This window comes from Condylura cristata, unplaced genomic scaffold, assembly GCF_000260355.1.
Source record: "Condylura cristata isolate star-nosed mole 26May11 unplaced genomic scaffold, ConCri1.0 scaffold00026, whole genome shotgun sequence".
Classification (NCBI taxonomy): Eukaryota; Metazoa; Chordata; class Mammalia; order Eulipotyphla; family Talpidae; genus Condylura; species Condylura cristata.
The window spans coordinates 14,387,428-14,402,725 of record NW_004567127.1 but is presented as its reverse complement, the minus strand read 5'-3'; the positions used below and the strand labels follow the sequence as shown (position 1 = coordinate 14,402,725).

Sequence of the window (15,298 nt, the reverse complement as noted above, 5' to 3'; positions counted from 1 at the left end):
TGTGGAGGCCCCGCGGCCTCGAGCCCCACGTGCGCTTCTGCCGGGGGAGGAATCGGCGCCGGCTCTCGCGTCCAGCCCGCCCGCCGCGCCCCTCGCCAGGCCCGGGGACCTCCGCCGCGCTGGAGAGGCGCTGGGAGCGTTCCCATATGCTGCCGGCCAGGTGGCATCTGGCGCGGCCACCCCGCCGCGGCCCCGTTGCATTCGCTTTCCTCTTCCACTGCGTTCTGGGTCGGTGCGCCTGGCGGTAGATGCTTCCAGCACGGTCTACACTGGGGGAAGGTGGGCTTTGCGCTTCCCGGAGTCCGGAGCTTGACGGAGGACACCTGGGGCCTGGACTTCAGTCTGCTAGTTTTCCAAGAACAGTCACCCCCCTGTTGTTTGAAAATCACCTTGTGCGTTTTAAAATGAAACGTGCTAAATGGAGTCGATCCTGGCTTGAGGATTGGAGACCACTTGGAAAGGAAGACAGATGGAAGGCAAGAAAAAAATGTGCTTTTAGACAGTTGTCATCACAATAAACTTTATGCAGTGTGCTGTCGTTAGCCGGCAGGGGCTCCTGCCGTAGGTTTTTAATTGAAAATAACTCGCAGATGCTTTTTGTGAGCTGAAATTTCGCCGTTGCTACACTCTTTGGTCTTTGTTACATTCTTTGATGGCACATTCTGAAATGGAATGGAAACGTGCGGGATATGTTTTCATCACCTCCTTCCCGGAGGTGTGCAGAAATAGTTTCTTTGAGTCAGTATTTGTTTTTATTTTGATCAGGTTAGAACCCTGATCAACAGCTAACACAGAGCTAAATGTAAGTAGACCACTTCTGAAGATTTGAATTCTTTTGAAATAAATATAACTTTGGACATTTCAGAATACAGCCCAGCCAATATGTTAAAATTTAGAGCGCTCGGGACATTTAACTTAAGAATATACCATTAGTTAACTGTCAAATGTATTTGATGTGATAGAGACTTGACATTTGGCAAAAAAGAAAGAAACTTGGAAATTTAAGTGCTAAGATTTTTTTGTTGTTCTTGCCTAATTAAAACATTACTTTGATAAAATCCGTTATGAATAGTCCTGGGTCTTGACCAATTTAAGTGGGCATAGAATTAGTTTGAGAGTACTGTTTGTCTTTAGAATCATAGAGGTTTGATCTTTTAAATCTTCATAAAATCTACAAAATAGAAGCAAGGAAGGATTATATTTTATAAAAGTGACATTTAAGGTCAGTTTTCTTTCCAAGAGTTAACGAAAGTGATCAAGAAACGCCCTTCCTTTTTCTTGTGAAGTTCAGTTTTGTTACCTCTGTGTGTTTTGTTTCAAATCCCTTTCTACCAGATGTTTTCATTGCAATGGAAGTTCAATCCTGTGAGATACAGAACTTTTTTTAGTTTTTAAAAATCTTAGTTATTAAAGTTGTAGAGAATTCGTAACTTCCTTTTGAACACAAAGTAGCTTTTACATCAACTATATGTTTGTAAGAGGACACATAAAATAAACGAAAACTTCACTGGAAGTGACATGGGGGTATTATCATCTATTATCTTTATACACTTAAGCTACACTTTTTATTTTAAGGGCACCAGATAGTTCTTTATATTGGGGGTTATTTTTCATATTTGAATTCCACGAGGCCTATTTTGTGAATTTAAAGTGATAACACAATTCAAGTGATTTTAAAAATGTATACTCGCACATTCCTATGTGATTTTAATTATAGTTTTATTTATTTCTATATATAATCAGGAGAAATTTATATTTCTGTAAATTTCAGGGTAATTTTTTATATTTGCATAGTCCAGTGTAAGTGAAAATAGTTATTACAATTGTAGAGATGACTTTAAAATGGCATTTTCTGGCTCTCTTGTTCACACTATTGTTATGAGTGGTTTATAGGAAAGAGTGTGCAATTGTCCTTCAGTATTACTCTATTCTTCGTGTTTCTGTGGGTTTTTAAGTTCCTCAGTGAGTGGATTCATTCATAGATGCATGGAGCTATATGCCCACCATGACTACCCTGAACAGTATTGACATCCCTGATTAGGATACTGACCTGGTCCCCTTCCACTTCCTCCCTAGTGTCCAAGAATGTTAATAAAATTATTTTGTTCTTTCCTTCTGCTAATGACATCTTTAAGTTTGATCAGCCAGTTTTAATAGTAGTAAAATTAATAATAGTTTGTGAAGAAGACAAATAGTTTTTAACACTTGAATGTGAATCCTTCTGAACCAACCAGCTTAATCTCTGTTATTAAATACTTACTTTTTAATTTTTTTTTTCCTTGAGGTTAGCTCTGAAGCCAGGGTAAGGCTAACGTATTGCTTATTTGAGTAGTACACAATTATGGTAAATTTACAGCAAAGTTTGTGATTCTTTATTAGGAGTTGTTAACTTGGGTCTTCTCACCTTGAAGTTATTTGCAAAATTTTGACTGTATGATATTTGCAGGGTGATATCTAGAATGGCTTGTACTTCCCAAAGGTTTAAAATCAGTTGTTAAATTTGAAAACAACATAAGAAAAATTCCACAGATTAAATAAATATTAGTTATCTGCTGTATACTATTTTACCTAACTGTGATCTGAAGGTGAATATACTTTTTGAAGCATTCATATGTAGAAATACATTCTTTATAAATTTTAATGTAATTTGTATCTCTTATTCAATGGAGATTATCTAGAACCGTTGAATTTAAAAGTACTGTTGAATTCTTACATTTTAGAAAATTTCCTGTTTTGTTGTTAAATCATTACTAGATTGTAAGCATTTCTGTTGAAGTTAAAAGCTAAAGAACTATTTATGCTGGTTATTTGTACTATAGAGTAATTAGAGATTAAATTAGACCCAAGTATAAGTTTATCCCTATGAACACCTAAGAGGTAACATGGTTCAAATGACTTAATAGCTTCATCTAACTTAACAGTCATACCTTTTCCTTCTAAAACTGGAAGACAGACAGTAGATTGTCAACTTGTCAAAATTTACCACACAGAGTACTACAATCTTTGAACTCCAGACCATTTTTTAAAAAAGTAAAATATGCCTGTGGAATATTTTGAAGAAGTGAATCTTACTACTGTTTACAACTTCACTTCAGTGATGATACATAAATATAGCATCTCTTTTTAAATTAATCAATAGCACTTCAGTAAGACAGTTCAAAGTGTCACTGCAAATTAAGTCAAAATGCTTTAATTAGTATAAGTGTCCTATATATTTATGGTGATTCATGTTTTGGGGAAGTCAGGGATTGGTTTTTGTGGTGCCAGGCCTGCAGGCACAGGGCAGGTCTCTCTATTCTTTGGAGCTGGCACGGTCCAGGAGCCCTCTTGGTGGCTTTTTCAGGCTTTAATGCTCTTTCTAGGCCGATTGTTGTGGGGAGGTGGGGTGGGGGGAAAGCTAGGAGGCCTCCCAGCCTCTGGCAGATCTTTACACTTTATCTCTGAGCCTTCTGGCCTTATTTGGAGGTATCTTCCTTGTGTAGCCCAGAGAGAGTAATACTGCCCTTATAGGGCTGACCTCTAGGCACAGGTGTTCACACTTAGGCCTGCCCACACCATGTGTTCCCTTCGGGCGTGCCCTGAGCCCATGCTCCCAAGCACCTGCATCCAAGGCCGCAGGCTTTAGCCGCAGAGGTCAGTGGTGTAAAAGCCTGACTATCTCTTTACCCTACAGTGTCTTTTTTGCTCTGCAATTGTAGTGAAACTTGCCTTGCTTAACGTCAGAGAAAGCAAGAAAAGCACCATTTGACTTTGTGAGAGAGGAAGCGTGATACTAAATACTAACAGTAAAGCCTTGTGTTTTGTTTCGTTGTGCCATCATGTCAGGATTCCATGAGAGCAATTTTATAGTTACAGTATTTTCTACAAGAACTTTTTATGTCCTTTGATGACAAGTTTCAAATCTTAAATGCCTTTCACTAAGCATCCTTGTCTTTTTGTATAAGACTTATACATTATCTTCGTGACTGTGGTTATGTATTCTTCAGAGAACATGCTGTTCCTGAAGATACATATCCACCCTTATTGTTGATAATTTGTCTGCATTTTTAAAAGATTTATTTATGCATATAGAACTGGGGTACAGGCCAGAGGTGCAGGGTGGTGAGAGGATTCATCGGAGACAGAGTGGGGAGCAGACCGGGCAAACCAACGAAGTACACTGATAAGGGGAGCAGCGGGCAGGTTAGGAGAGGTCTGCGCCATGTGGGTCACCTCCCTGGGCAGGAATCATACTCGCACCACACGATAGCTGCCTAGGCCAGCTTAGCAGTGCTGTTCTTTAACCAGTGGCACCACCAAGGAGGGCCCTAAATTTGTCAGTATTCTAAGTTCAGAGTTATTTTTCTTCATATCTTCCTTTGGTTTTTAGCATGTTCTTTGTTTCTCATGCTTTTGTTCTGAGAATTTTTTTAAAACTACAAAAAAAAGTACAAGAATAGCACAAAGAATATTCATTTGACCCATTCCATAGATTATTCACAGTTAATTTTTTTTGACACATTTGTTTTTCCTTTCTTCTGTATATATTCGACGTTTTTTTAAAGAGAGATAATGTTGGTTTATAACATTGATAGGATTCAGAGATACAGAATCACACCTCTTCGGATCTGTGTTACCCCACATACCACCACGCCACCCACAATCACCCTCCCTTTGCTCTCCACCTACCCCCACCCAATCTGGTATCTCAATTTTACAGTCAGACTTATAGGAAATGTTTTTGTGTGACCCATTGTTTTGTTTCTCTGTATTCTACATATGAGCGAAACCATCCATATACTTCACACTTTTTCCCTCAGTCATTTGCAAGTGGCATCATGCTACTTTATCCCTAAAACATCTTTTATTTATATATATATATATATATATATATATATATATATCTCATAAGAATAAGGACTTTGTCCCACATAAACACAATATAATCACCACACTCAGAAAATTTAGCATTAGTACTATTATGTAATATATAATCCATAGTTACATTTTTCCAGTTGTCCCAGTAATGTTCTTTACAATTGTCTTTGTTTTTATGTAGAATTTAGTCATTGCATTTAATACCATTCTTTTAATACAGAATAACGTCTTTGTTGTTTTTATAATGATTGATATGTTTGAATAGTTCAGGTGAATTGTGTTGAAGAATGAATCAGTTTGATTCATTTTCATTGTTACCTAACTTGATGCCACCCTATTTAATAAATAGGGTTATAATAGCTTTATAACATCTAGTTACCATTGGAACTAGTAGAATTGCTTCTGTTTCCTCACCAACAATACACATAAGACCCTGGTTCACCAATAGGAATACAACATAAATTATTAAAGTCAGTATCTTGTATCATAATTGCTGGATCCATAAGCTTATATGTTTTTTTGAAGGTTTATTTATGCATATGGGAACTGGGGTGTATGCCATAGGTATGGGGAGTGAGAGGAACCACCAGAGAAAGTGGGGAGCAAATCAGGCAGATCCATTGAAATACTGTGCTGAGGGGAGTGGTGGGTGAGACAGGAGAGAGATCTGGGCCATGTGGGTCAGCTCCCTGGCCAGGGATGGAACTTATGCTGCTTTGGCTGCAATAGTTTGATAGTGCTGTGTTTTTAACCTCTGTGCCACCAGGGAGGCCCTTCATAAGCTTAAACTGACTAGACAACCCATAGACTGAACTTGAGACTTCGATGAATAGTTAGGTAAGAGATTAATAGTTTGTCCTCCCACTACCAAGAGAGAAAGTAGCTTACTTAGGTTACCTTACATCTTTGTAACCATCATGACGAGCTAGATCTGGCAATCAATCCATGGGTATTAAATACCCATTCTGTACCAAGTTTTATGCTATACATTGAAATATAGAAATGGATGAGAATAGGTCCTTACCCTGGAGCAAGAACTGTCTGAGGCATTTTGTGCATGTGACCACTGCAACCAGCATAATTCAGTATTTGGGCCCTGGAGTTTATTGCTGCATTAGATTGTAAAGTGGAATAATAATACCTAATTTGAAAGGTTGTTAGGAATGGCTATAAATCGTGATAAGTCCTCAGTAATATCTTGCTTTTAGTGTATGTATATAATCAATTTATGTGATTGATGATACCTAGCAACCAGTGAAGTATCAGCAGAGGAGGAAATTGCTAGGAGAAATTGCAGGTTTTATCTGTATACCGCTCCTTTAACAATGTTAAATATGATAATTGTACTATAGTGATTCCTATAATGATTAACAAATACCTGTAGTGATAACAAATACCACATTTCTCTTAGCCAAAAGGCCAAGAGTGGCGGATACCTATAATGACAGAAGAGACTTATAGAGTGATTCATTATTAGTTCTGTAAACTGAAGTATCTTTGTGCTATGCAGGTGCCTGTGTCTGAGAGCATGAGCTTGAGAAAAGTTAGGTTAAGAAAATTAGTATTTTGCAAGCAAAATAAAATTATGTGGAAGTTATCTGTTATAGGATGAAATAATAAGATGATGTTAAAAGGCATAGCATCAAGCCTACTACAGAGTGAAACCGGAGTCTAGTGACTATGGAAAGTATGGTTTTGGAAATGGAATTAGATTGGAAGGTGGAGGTGGGGTTAAAGGTGATTGTCCCTAACTTCTAAGGCTCAAGTTAGAGGTGACTGCCATGGAATCATCTCTTTTGCCCTAGAAAAGAAAAAAATACTCAGCTGAATGATCGTTGTGGTTCTTAGGTAGCTTACTTGCCACTGGGGTTGGTTATGTGTTTGCCTTCAGATTAGTCTCCTTCAGAGATTTTCACCTTGTTTCTCTTGAAATCTCTTACGCTTCCACAAATGTCATGTGTTGAATTGCTCTCCTCATTAGATTATAAATTCTCTCCTCTTGATGCTAGAAAAGCACTGTCAGATTCATTTATTGCCCACTTGCCCATTACTGTCTGCCCCATCTGCCCCCTCCCCCTTTTCTGCCAGTCTTTGTACTGTTTCCCAAATTGTCCTGAAATTTTACACCTGGGTAGGTATTCCATCAGCCCTTTTGTCAGAAATCCTCCTAGAAGGTTTTGTAATTCCAAATCTATAAAATATTTTGAAGATTTGTCAATTTTAAGATCTTGTCTTATTTTTGAGATCATTTAAAACAGAAGAGAACAATATGAATATAATACAAGTCTCAAAATTATTAGTACTTTAAGATGAGCCAATCTCTTCCTCTTCCTACCTTTTTAAAAGTAATATATTTTTTCTTGCAATTTTGAGAAAGTGGCTCAGGAGGGACAAGTATGTGCAACTACCTGTCTTTCCCCAATCTAGTGTGTATAATTGTTCTCCTCAGCAAAACATTACCAGTCATTTACAAGTATATTGACTAGAAAAGATTTGCAAAATTAAGAATATACTAAACAATTTTATGTCATTTAAAACTGTTGCCTGATATAAACACTGTTAATATTGAAGTGAATTTTTGTTTTTTATAGTTGCACTTTATAATTAATGCACATATACAGTTTTATATCGTGTTCTGATTTTTAAAATTTAGTATTACCATAAGTATTACATTTCATTAAAGATTATCCATGAATAATTTTTGACTGAATATTTTTCTGTTTGATTTATATATTCTAATTTGGTTACAGGGTGTATAACTAAAGGTTGAATATTTAGGTTTTCATATTTCCTACTATAAATGATTCTTTGACTGAATATCTTTGTGGTAAAACTTTTTCTGAAATTTGGTTATTTCTGTAGGATAGAATATTTTTAGCTATTTTAAAAACTATTCATATCATTTATATTTTTATGATATGTGATGGTATGGTATACTTCTATATTGTTTTTTATGAATTCCTAAAATACTCATCTTTTCCTATTCTTGGCACACCTTATAAATTTATTGCCTTTGAAATCAGTTTTTCTTGAATTGGTATGTCTAAAACTAATCTTTCCCTATATTTCTTGGACCAGCTGTTCAGAAAATGGAATCTCATAGGTCTTATAGTCCTCTGCTGTCATCAATTCCTGAGTCATTTCGGTCCCACCTCCTAAGAGTTGGTTGTGTGCACCTTCCCTAGCCCTTCCTCACTGCCTTACTCAGGGGACTGCTGTCTCCCCGTGGGGTCTGCAGCAGTCTGCCTCCCACTCTTCCTCCTCCCTCTTCTTCCTCCTCGCCAGACTGTAGTGAATTGTAGTTTCCAAAAACAGTCTTGTAATCTGGTATTACTCACTGGTCCACACCATTTCAGTGTTTCCATACTGCCTTCAAGTGAAAGGCTTTAATGTGTTTATAAACCTTTCCTTCATTTTCACCTTTGTTCTCCTCCCAGCCTCATCTTTAACCACTTTTACCATCTGCTGTCCTGAAATAAGCTCCAATGCTCCCTGTCTTCTAGCCTTTGCTGTGCTGTTCCCTTTACCCCAGACACTCTTGGCCAACATTCTCCTGTGCTGACTCCCCCTCTGCACACACATCTGATCACCCTTGGCTCAGAAATGCTTTTCAGCAGGCAGCCACATTTAATACATTGTTTTCTTCTAGCCTCTTTGGTCTGTGTATAGTTATACGCATTGTTGTATAATAATCATCTTTTATCAGCATGTCCCAAGCCATTTACCAAGGAGTTCAGATGTTCTTGAGGCACTGTCTGTTATATGACAGAAGTTTGGGGGAAAAAAACAGCACACATTCTATCTTCTTGGAGATTCATAATGTGTTAGTATGCTAAAGGCCCTGAGATGTTGTACTAAGTATCTTAGGTACTGAGTTATATGTGTTGGTAAATAAAGTTGATTTAGAATTTACTTTATTCTCTAGACATTTTCTAACTATATCTTACGTGCTTGCATTATTTGGTACTTGTCATTACCCCCTACAACAAAAATCCTGCTCCTTTGCCGTTTGTCATACTGTTACTGCCTTGATTCTCCAGATACTCCTCTCATTCTTCTTTATCATCCTCATGGTTCCTCTGCCTAGTACTTAAATGTTGGGGTCTTAGCCTTTGGCCCACTGCCCTTTCCACACTTCATCCTCCAGATTATCTCATCTACCCTGGTGGTTTCAAACATCATTTGAAATTGACAACCATTTGCTATTTACTAAAATTTTCTTTAGTACTCATAACACCAAAGAAATGTTTCAGATAAAAGGGGCAAATTACTTAGCTAGAATTTGCTGTAAATTGAAGGTTTGTGGGGATGGGGTGGGAGGGGGAGAATCAAGAAAGCGACTGGATTCCATACGTAGACAACCAAGCAAAAACATTAAAAGCTAGTTTGACTCTCCCTTCCAAATTCTTCAAATCCTAAGTATATGCATGCTCTGCCTTCCAGCATCCACACTACTCGTGTTTCATGCTCTCCTTGAGATCAGGGAATGTGTGTCTCACAGTTTTTTGTAATCTCAGCACCCAGGTACATAGTAAGTAGGTGCTTTTGTATATGTCGAATGAATGAGGGCTTGTACAAATTCATTCTCAGCTATGCTCCTTCAATTCCTTTGTCCTACAGCTCTCCCCACCCCCTGCCATTGTCTCAGGTTCTTAACCTGCAAGTTCACAGTGTTTTTAAGCACTTAAATTCTGCATGTTGGAAGAGACATCTATTTTTTTATGATAATGATGCATTATGACATCAAAGTAATGTAGCATAACTTACAATGTGTAGAGAAATCAAACACCATTAATATTTTCTACATAAGACTATTACTCTTTAAAGCCTCAGTATGATATTGTAGTAAGTATTGGTTAAGCTTAAACTATTTATACAAACTTGCTTAGTGAAATCTAGCTCGTGTCAAAAGTTTTTTGTTTTTCCATTCATTTAATATTTTCTTTAGGAATATGAAATTCAACTTCCAAAGTAATTCTTAAGCCATCTCTGACCAATATTAACTTAATTTTGTATTTTCCTTCATGTTTATTAAGTTCCAAATCTTTCTCATACTATTCTGAGGCCGTTCTGTTTTTGAACCGTGTTGATACCTGTTGCATTTTGCCACATGCTTCATTTTGTTTTGGCCTCAGGGCAATGCCTCTTCACCTTTCCTTAGTGTTGCCCCCTTTTAATCATCTGCTACACCTTTGCCAGATGATCCCCAGCGTCGGTGTGATCACATGCATCCTGTAGTGGATCCCACCCATAGCCTCCAAAATTAAGTCTAGACTTCTTAGCACGGAGCTTAGCTTTTTGCACCGCCAGCTGAGGAGTTTTCCCAGTGTGCAGCCTGTGCTCTTTGCGGAAGCGCCTGGTCCTGTGATGCTTCCTGTCTCAGCTTACAAGCTTGTGCAGTTTGCTGCTGGCTCCCAGGGTCCTTGCCACCCCCATGTCCACCTCTCCCAGTTTACATCTTTCCAGCCTCTCCCCGGATGTCTGATATTCCCGTGGCCACCCTGGAACTCGGTATGCTCCAATTCCACGCTGTGCGTTTATGAATGTGTTTGTTTCCTTATTTATCCCAGTCATGGTGGCAGGGGCAGTGTTCAGGTCTTTGACCCAAAATGTATTTTTTCACTTAATATTTATCTACTTTTGCCTTCATTATTCTGGAATGCACGTTAACTTTTTAAAAATCTCTTTTATAGCCTCAAGGAATAGGCTCTCCTAGTGTTTATCATGCGGTTATCGTCATCTTCTTGGAATTTTTTGCTTGGGGATTATTGACGGCACCCACCTTGGTGGTAAGTGACCTTTTATTTCTGTCTTTAAAATCTTATTTTCTTCCATTTTGGGAGGTTGGGAAGGGAGACAGCTTTTTCCCCATGGTTAATTCTCTTACCATTGTTCAAACTTTCAGTACTATATGTTGTTGCTTTGCCTCTTCCACATTTATTTCTCCCTTCTAGGAGGGAGGCTTGGACCTTGGTTAACACTTGATTAAATCATGTGAAAATGTTCTTAAACTGACAGGCTTAAGAAAGATGATGTCTATGGTCGAACCCAGTTAGCACTATTATTTTGAGATTTCATTCATGCCATTCTTTTAGGTTAGGCCAGGCATCTAAAGATAGCCTTTAGGGCCTCCCTAGTGCATAAGGGGATTAAATCTAAGCACAGTCACGCTATGGGCAATCACTGTAGCATGAGTTCGATCCTCTCCCAGGTAGGTGACACACATGACAGAGCAGATCTGTCCTGTCTCCCCCACTGCACCCCTCAGTAGTGTATTTCAGTAGATCTACCTGTTCTCCCCTCTCTGTCTCTGGTAAATCCTCTCACACACTCCCCCCACACCTGGGGCTCTTGTATGCATAAATAAATCACCCTTTTTTTTTTTTTTTTAAAGATTTATTTATTTGTGCATACAGAACTGGGGTACAGGCCAGAGGCTCAGGGGCGGCGAGAGGCTTCACCAGAGACAGAGTGGGGAGCAGAACAGGCAGATGGACGAAGTACACTGCTGAGGGGAGCAGCGGGCGGGTCAGGAGAGGTCTGCCACGCCATGTGGTCACCTCTGGGGCAGGCGGGAATCGAACTCATGCTGAAGCGGCTTTAGATTCTCAGTGCTGGGCTTTAACCCGCTGTGCCACCAGGGAGGGCCTAAATCACCCTTTTTTTAAAAAATAAAGATAGCCTCTAGCAAAGTGGTTCTTTCCAAAGGCTTAAGCTGAATTTACCCAGATCTTCCAAGTTTAGGTGATTGCTAGTTTTGTCCTTTGTTGTAGAAATGGGGAATGGAATGAAAGAAGAATGGTTAAGGTAGAAGTCTCTGTCTTGAAAGGTATAATTAGGGTTAATTGTATGATTTACCAAACTCCAGAACAAAATTTTAAAAAGAAATTTAACATTTTCATGAACTTGTTCATTGTTGCACAAAAAGTGTTTTAAAATAGGTCATTTATAGGGGCCTCCCTGGTAGTGCAGGGGTTAAAGTCTCAACACTATCAAGCTGTTATGAGTTGGATCCCTGTCCAGAGAGCTGACCCACATGACAGAGCAGACCTCTCCTGTCTCGACCGCTGCTCCCCTCAGCAGTGTATTTCATTGGATCCGCCTTTTCTCTCCCACTGTCTCTGGTGAATCCTCTTACTCCCTGCACCTAAGGCCTACAACCTATTTCTTACATGCATAAACAAATAAAAAAAAATCTTTTTTAAAAAGGTCATTTATAATGAATCATATACATGGAGGAACTAGTCTAAAAATTTTATGTTCCATTATTTCTTGGCATACTGTTAAGTAATCATCACTGTAGCTACATAATATGGATGTCTTAATAGTTACTTCGAATATGTCAAGGCATATTCCTGTGTATTCCTAGAGCAAGGATTCAGAAGGGAATCTCAAATAAATACAATTCCTTTTTCAGTAAGCCATGTGTTACAAGTTAGAATAGTTCCCTGAATAACAACAATTCCCTAACTTAAAAGAATGCTCATATGAATATGTTTTGATTAAGATCCTTTCTTTTTTAAGAAGCTCTTTTAATGAATCATCAGTTTTGTATACATGGTCAAAATACTTGAAATATAGACTTTTAAAATATTTGATTATTTTTAGATAATAATTTCTGCTGGTTAAATGTGATTTACACATTTACTGCCTTTGTAAGCCCAGAACACTGATTTGGAACCTGTTAGATGTTGCAGGTTCATTATGACATTTGTAATCTCATTGTATTGTAATAACCTAAAAGTCAAGGGCTACTAATGTGATGTCATAACTCTAGTCTCACACTTTTATATTACCTTTCGTAGTGTTCCATTGTGTTTAAAATCTTCTACCAGTAAAACTGTCTAATAAGTCAACATTCCTGTACTTTAAGGCACTTGAGCTTTATAATTAGTAAATAATCCTATATATCTGTATTATGATGGATCCAGACACAATCTTATGCATTTTATCACTCTAACCCTCAAAACCACCTGATGAAAGAGGTATTAGCCTCATAATACAGATGAGAAAATTTAAGGTTAGGGGAATTAAACAGTTGGCTTGCTAGTATGGTAGCAAACTCAGCATTGGCATTTGAAGCTAGGCTCGCTTTGTTCCAGTTCTTAGTCTTGGGGCATGCTAGTATGAAACGGCTCGTGACCTTGTTTTAGGTAGTTATCAGTGCAACTTTTAGCAAAGTAGATTAAAGTTGGGTTAACTATTATATTAGCAAGGCATCCAAAAATCTTTTTGTGATATTTCCATGATTTTTTATTTGGATTTAAATTATATATAACTTTTTGTAAAAAATTGCTTTGGTTGTTTTTTCTTTTTTTTTTTTTACATGTCAGCTTTTTTTTTTAACTTTAATGTCACTTTCCCTCCCCCCCAATTTGACAAAGGGAGATTGTCTTAAGAATAAGGAAGGAATTTATTTACGTAGACACAAAAGCTTATTATTATTTCATAGATACTGGAAAATTAATTTTGTCCTAGTATATTAATATTTTTATTAACTAAGTTTTTAAAACCCTGATTTTTCTTTTTTGGTTACTTTTGAAAATACTGAATTGGATTGAGCAATTAAAAAAAAAAGTGCTGGCCCTCCCTGGTGGTGCAGCGAGCAGGTTAAAGCACAGCACTAAGAAGCTAAACCCACTTCAGCAAGAGTTGGATCCCTGCCCCAGGAGGTGACCACATGGGTGGCAGACCTCTCCTGACCCTCCCTGTTCCCCTCAGCAGTATTCTTCATCAGTCAGCCTGTTCTGCTCCCCACTCTATCTCTGGTGAAGCCTCTCACCACCCCTGCACCTCTGGCCTGTACCCCAGTTCTGTATGCATAAATAAATAAATACTTTTTAAAAAATAAAAAGTGCTAATATGGGGGAACTAAAATTTTTAATTTTTTTTTACCAGCATGACTATTTTTTAGAAAAAAACAAGTTATTGCCCATTTATAACAAGACTACTGTGTACAGCACCATCCCCCTTGTTAAAAGTTATTTAGTTTCCATGTTTCTCCTTTTTAAAATGGCAAAATGATGAGTTATGGCTACTCGGGAGAGTTGTTTGTAATGTTATCTTCATCATAATTGTTTACCTTATTCCATTTTTCCTTGATTATATTTTTTAAATCAAGCTTCTCTTCAGAAAAAAAAGTTAAAAATTTATGAATAGTAAGCTAATATTTCCTTTTTTATTTCTTATCTGTAATGTATTCATGTTTTGAAATAATTGCAGTTTTGTGTTCTCTTTTTTTCTTTGTTTGATGAGAAACAGTGAGATTAAAGATAGGTGAAGGAGACTTAGGCAAGACAAGGATTGAGTTGTAGAATCTAGATGGTATCTAAGTGCTGGGATTTGTTTTACTCTAGGCACTTTGACCTTTGGGCATTAGAATAGCAGGAATTTTTGAAATGTCACTAGGGAATATTGTGCATGAGAACACATGTATATATTTCTCTATAGTGTGAAATACATTAATAATTTCTTATGATAAGAGGCATGATGTAGGCTTATAGCACGTTGAGCAGTATAGAAATGTGTAAGGATATGGAAGTTCTGCTACAATCCTATTTACCCCCCCCCCCCCCCCAGGAAACTGAACATTTTGATAGGAGGTCTTTATAAGGGTAAACTATACCTTCCCCATTACGACAGATTACTCAACAAGAGAAAAACATTGTATGTGCTGCTAAGTATTAAATTAGTGTTTTGTTTTGTTTTAAATCAGAAGTGAGTATCACGGGGAAGGTTTTCAAGATACCTAGCCCTTATAACTTGTCCTGCTAAAATCGGAATCTTCAAGCGTAAACTCATAGACTTGTATTTTTTTAGAAGTGAGTCTTTCATATATCTAGTATAGATTACTAATTAATAATCAATATAAATCAGTGTGAATTAAAAAGTCCAATGTGGACTTTATAAAAATTGCCAGTTTTTGCTGGCAATTTTATTTTCTTTGTTTTGGACTTAACCTATTTTGGGGAGAGGTAAGTTTTGGGATAGAAAGCAATACCAAGTTGTAGCACTTACTTTCATTCAAAAAAATGGTCTATTAACCTGTAATATTTTATTTCTGGCTTAATGTGTTTTGAAGTTTCTTATAACTAGTGCTTTAACATAATTTTAAAAGGGAAAGTGAGGATGAAAATATAATGTTATATTCATTTTAAGCTAGGATTAAGTTTCAGGATTTCAAGTTGAAATTCTGTTCTTGGAAATAATTCATTCAACATATAACTAACTACTCTTAAGACACATTAGCTATAAATGTTTGGTTTATTTTTTAGTTTAATTGGTTTATTATTTATTATTTAGTTATAATAAGTGTTTGGTATTTTTATTTATGGAAGCCTTAGTTTTAAAGTAAATGTGAAGTTAAAGATTATTTTTTTACTTTGTATGGCTGAAGTCATAAACTCACAGAGTTTAAGAACACAATCAAAAACAAAGACTA

The 15,298-nt window shown here is 37.3% G+C and overlaps 1 protein-coding gene across 1 annotated transcript in view; it reads left to right on the top strand.

Annotated features, from left to right (window-relative positions):
• The first annotated feature begins 10,555 nt into the window (after positions 1-10,555).
• HIAT1 (hippocampus abundant transcript 1) overlaps positions 10,556-15,298 on the top strand; it is a 24,543-nt gene continuing 19,800 nt past the window's right edge. The window contains exon 1 of the mRNA XM_004689742.2: positions 10,556-10,646. The gene's annotated coding sequence lies outside the window, so the exon portion shown is untranslated. The remainder of the gene's footprint in view (positions 10,647-15,298) is intronic.